The sequence below is a fragment of the Salvelinus fontinalis genome, chromosome 3 (assembly GCF_029448725.1).
Source record: "Salvelinus fontinalis isolate EN_2023a chromosome 3, ASM2944872v1, whole genome shotgun sequence".
NCBI classification, from domain to species: Eukaryota; Metazoa; Chordata; class Actinopteri; order Salmoniformes; family Salmonidae; genus Salvelinus; species Salvelinus fontinalis.
In genome coordinates, this window is record NC_074667.1 from 73,437,731 (window position 1) to 73,443,730 (window position 6,000).

A 6,000-nucleotide genomic window follows, 5' to 3' on the forward strand; every position below is an offset into this window, starting at 1 on the left:
GTTTAGTTTCTTCTCAGCTGCATCCGATTCAGTAATAGCTATCAAAAGGATGTAATCTCTTGTGGACAGATGTGCTGGGTGTTTCCCGAGATTACATATGCTCTAATTACTTACACATGAATGCACACTCTTCAAAATTTCCACTCAATGTTGTTGCTAGCACTTTCCTCCCAAAAGTGTACCATCTGGGCTAACGTGGTTGAGTTTACAAAAACAGATCAGATGTAGGTCAACCTCACTGACTGGGGTCTACCATACGGGTGTCATCCTCGAGTGGGAGGATAAACACACTAGTACACCACAGAGTACATGTAAAATGTGCAACTACAATGTAAATACTAGGTGTTACACAGGATGTAGCTAGTTAAAATTAAGTGTATCTTGAGGGGTACTTACTTGTAATTATTGTGTACTACAAAGTGTGTTACTTATCTTGACAATCTAATTGTCAGCTTCTGAAAGTGACATACATGTGAGAAAATACACTAATGCACCACATAGTACATATTTGTAATATCTGCATAAGTACAAGGTTGTCGCTAGTTGAAACACAGAATGTAGCTGTTGAAAGTTAACTGTAACGTCATAGTTACCTATGAGCAATTTCTGTATAATTACTTCCTACTCATTACCAAGTGAAAATACCTACAAACAAAAGATGAGCTTCTTCTTCAGTGAACTTTATTGCAACTTGTAAAGATACCTTACATTTCTCATAAAATTACAAGGATTTTTATTGTAAGATTAATAATTTAATTAGATTTAACAAAGATATAGGCCTAGTCAATAACACAAAATTAACTCTTCCAATGGTGGTGAGTAGTAGCCTAGATAGCTAATTTCGAAGGGGAAAAAGGGGTGATTGTCTTTTTCTTCCCTAACAATGGAAATCGACAACTCTCTGTCTTCATCTCTTTCTCTCTTGTAAGAATTTTTGCCCATCCTGGAGTCTGAGACCGTGTAGGAATCTGTAGTAGAGATGAAGAATGTAGCTATGCCTATTTAAATTACCCTATACAAGATATCATCATCATGATTTCTAAAGTTAAGGCCTGCTACTTAGCTAGTTGTGGTGTTATCCAGCTAGCAATAATAGTGCTTACTAACGCTAATAAGTTAGCTAACGTAAACTCACGTAAACTTGTACATCGCCTTGGTCCGTACAATTGCCCTTATTTTAGCACCCCAAAAACGTAATACTTCCAGATCAACTGTAATGTCAATACCATTGTAAAGCACAATTTCTCCCCTTTCCAACAAAATCAATTACATGACCTAAACAATGCCCGTTTCTGCATAATTCAAGCAGGCAATGAGCCCCTTCGGGTCTGTTTAAAAATGGCGGGTGGGGAAGCGAAACTAATGCGTTATAGTGAGAAGGACAGATGTTGTGTGGGAAAATTGCTTTTTTCACTCGATCTGTCCAACTTATCACCTTATTGCCTCTAAAATGTAAATAAAACACTATAAAGAGTTTATATAATGTGTCATTACATACCTATTTGAAGGTTTGTGTCGAATTTGAATCGGGTTTTTAGGGCGATGCTAAAGTGATCTTAGAAGTAAACAGCGGCTTTGAGAATGATGATTGCATGCAATGATGACGAAAAAATTACTAGGTATCCCCCCTTACCCCCGTCACTGTCCATTTCTTGTTTTTAAACGATGAGAGAAGTGCTACACCTGGTGGAGAGAGATTGTAAGACAGAAATAGTTGCTTTATGCGTGCTGTACGTTACGACATGACACGTCAAGATGTAACGGAGGGTCAGTTTTTTCAACTTTTCTCCAATACTATAGATCCATTACCATATCGATCAACGCTTGAATAGAAACTAGTTCACACCCCCGATTTTGAAGTCAACACAATCGCTACAGTCCCATTCGTTTTCTTTGTAGCCTCGTTTGAATGTCGCGGTTACGCACATTTTTACGGAATAGGGTGAGTATACGTTAGTGTTTAATTACATTGAAACATATTACTTGTGTGTTGAAAAAAGTAGCTAGCTAGATAACTAGCGTTAACATGCTGAGTGTGTCTCACGTAATACCCTTGGGGTACTAATACCATACCCTTGGGGTACTGATACCCTGAGAACAAGGTTCAGGGAAGATTAGATCATTGAGCCCAGCTAACGTTAGCTATTTTCCATTTTTCGGTAGCCAGCTTGTCGAGGTTAGCTAATCCCAAAAGACTCAACAGATTGCATGGAAAGTCTATTCTGTAGATGGTAGGCATAAAAAAACAAAAATGCCAGAGAAGCTAACATTAGCTAGCGACAGTAAACTAGCTGGCTAACACTAGGCTATCTAGCTGGCAAATGCTATCTAGCTAGCTAACTACCTATACTAAATAGTCCAGCAGAATTAAAATCAAATTGCATGGAAAACTTACTTTCTATGTCCTGTGTTGACGTTTTTGTCTTGTCTACAACACTTTGTTTCTTTCGCAGTAATCTCGCATGTCTAGATTTTGCACACTGGCCTTCTTTGAGCACTGTCACATGATGTCGATGTCAAGAACTGTGGGCCCGGTCAAGGTCTTCGTTATTTTGAGTGTGTTGCGCAGATGGGTAGATCTTGACATTATGCCTTCATTTTGGAGATAAAAAAATAATCGCACCAATGCATCCCATCCAAAGTCAGAATGCTCTTCAACAGTGAAACCCTTGCAAGGTTACATGATGGAATAAGAGTTTGTCTTGTGAACACTTTAAGTGCATTTATAAACCGTTATTCAAACAAGCTTAATAGGCTTGAAATTTGGCAAGCATGAATGACTCACAATTTTAACTGTTTCTTAATGTGTCTAAAAAAAAATATTGATGGTTAAAGTAATTGACCCATTTTCAAATGCACCGTTAATTGATTTAGCAATTTCAAGTATTTTCTTTTCTGTAAACTGTTTGTGAATTTGCTTTTGCCATTGGGCCTGTGCATCAGACTCCAGAGCCCTTTACTGCAGAGTTGTGTCAATGAGGTGCTCTATTTTAAATTGGCTACCACTTATTACATGGTTTGTGCAGGCTGACATGTGCTGGCAGAAATATGTTGCGTTGGGATATATGGTTGGAGATGCTATTTGAAACTTTAAACATTTGTAACAAGCATGGTACCAAGCTTTTGTTTTAAAACCTCAGGAATTATAGACTGCAATTACCAGCAATTACATGTTGTTATTGCAGTATAACTACGTATTCTTACAATTCATTACAATACTTGTTACAGTGTAGTTACGTATGTATTTACACTATAATAAGAAGCGTTTAAAATGAGGTGTTACCCAATCTTTAGACAAACTGTACACAAACCCCCCTTGTCATGCTCATGGAGGCGTGTCTTCTCATTCAAGGTGAAACCAAAACAGTAAACATTACTGTCCTTTAGAGGATGTACCTTACACTGTAACTTCTCCTCATTGGCTCAGACATTTAGTCTTGCATGCATGTGGACTACAGATCACAACACATTGGGTGGCTGAGGCTGTGTTGTGTAGCACATTACACACACACACTCTCTGCCCTGTGAGGAGGTGACAAATGGGGAGGATGAAGCTCAGTCAGCCATGTGGTGGCTCCCTCCCCTGGGCAAGTCAACCTGTCAGGTCCAACAGGAGAGGGAGAGAGAGAGAGAGAGAGAGAGAGAGAGAGAGAGAGAGAGAGAGAGAGAGAGAGAGAGAGAGAGAGAGAGGAGAGGAGAGAACGATGAGTGTGAGAGAGAGAGAGAGAGAGAGAGAGAGAGAGAGAGAGAGAGAGAGAGAGAGAGAGACATACTGTGGAGCTAACTCCCACACAACAGCACATGGCATGATATGATGGAACAGCATGGTGCCTGGCTGATATTGAGACTTTGGAAAAATCAAGACAACGAGGGCTAGGTGAACAAGATTGGACAGTTGAGGAGATGATGATGTTTGGATGAAGGCTACATTTACTGTTGTTTAATATGTACACACTACCAGCTGATACAATTATATTTTAAAGGCATAGTTCACCCCAAACACAAAATGAATTAAACCTCAGGATTTCAAACTCCATGTAGCTTTATATCTTCACTTTTGCTTATTTATTTTGATTTATTTTACCTTTATTTAACTGGGCACTTAAAGAAGACCAGGCTGTGTAGCTTTTAATCTGCACTCCTGGGGTTTCAAAAAAAGGTGCTCGCTAGAACTTAAAAGGGTTCTTTGGCTGTCCCCATAAGAGAACCCTTTGAAGAACACTTTTTGGTTTCAGGTAGAACAGTTTTGGTTCCAGGTAGAACAAGTTTAGGTTCCATGTTAAACCCTTTCCACAGTGCGTTCTACAAGGAACCCAAAAGAGTTCTACCTGGTTCTACCGTTTGTCTAAGATTGTGGATTTAGCAAGCTTAATATAAGCTGCATTTTCTAATTGTGATAAATTTATTATGACACTGTTCATACTGTAAATACTAACCTTTCATCCACAGAAACGTTTTCGTCGCAAAGAAAATAGCTAATTATCAGTCTAATCAGTTGCTGACCTGGCCTTGATCACGATCCCTTCACAATGGTTTCAGGGTGTAGCAACAGTACTTTGACTCCTTGATGGGTGCTGCTTGGTTCCATCTTGTAAGATATTGATGTTGTATGGAGCCATTTTCCAACATTCCAACCAGAGGAAGAATGTCAGAGGCTTAAAACATCCTCTGTGAGTTCATATTTCATAGTCATCTAGCCCCCCCCCCCCCCCCCCCCCCCTATATCCCAATTCCCCATTTCTGCAGTAGCTCCTGGCTCGGAGATGGGGGAGATTGTTGGGCTCCCGAGTGGCAAGAGGTGTCACGACAGTCCCTGGTTCGAATCCAGGCTGTGTCACATCTGGCTGTGATTGGAAGTCCCATAGGGCGGCGCACAATTGGCCCGGTGTTGTCTGGGTTTGGCCGGGGTAGGCCGTCATTGTAAATAGCAATTTGTTCTTAACTGACTTGCCTAGTTAAATAAAGGTGAAATAAAAATGTATTGTTACCAGAGCTGCACAGAGGAAACCAAGCAGTCTCTCCCACTTCATTGAAGATAGACCATAACTTACTTCCTCTTGCTAGTCTCAAATCATGCATGTTGATGATGCGATCCACTCTCAAAACAAAAGGTTCATTAGAGGCTCATATTTAGGTATTGAGTGGAGGTGGCCTGTGTGGTCCAGTGGTTATTGCCACAGACCTCGGCTCACATGTAAATTAGTGTCAGCGTGGGTTTGATTCTGACCGATGCTTTTATGACTCACAATCTCTCTTACCTTTCCTGTCTCCTCTTCACTGTCCTATTTCAATAAATCCCTAAATCCCTGGAGAAAAAAGATTTGATTGAGTGGAGGTGTATAATTTTTTTTATAAAGTAAGCTTTCTTGATACTTTATTTTTCTCTCCATATTGATGAATGGAACTTGGGTGTGTGATTTGACAAATGAATTATATAATTTTCAAATATAATTTTCAATTATACGACTGGACAAATTTAAAATGTAAAATGTATTATATGGGAAGTTCAAATTACACAACTCTAATGGCTATTTAGAATGTCCCAGCCAGGCATTGAATCAATGTAGAGCCCAGAATAGCCCTCAGCCACCACACAGCAGCCAACTTGTGAGTCTGTGAAGGAGGAGTACTTACAAAATGTGTGACAATCTTCTGGAACGATCCATTCATTATGTATACAGGTCTTTCTTAAAGAACATGAGGAAAAATCTTGCTTCAAATGAGAGTCATCTCCAATAACGTTTCATTCTATTCCACCATTAAAGTGGCCTATGGAGGAGGAGAATTAACAGAGGAAGCCCAGCTAGCACATAACGTTCTGAGAACCATATGTTTCTTAGATCTTGGTGAGAGTGTGGTTGTCCTATGGTAATTTTGCATACAACCTTCCCACAACATTCTGAGAATGGTGCAGGATAGTTGCTTGGCTTTGGAAAATTCTCAACACATTTAAGGAACTTGACAAAAAAAAACATAATTTTCTTGGTATTTCATTACTTT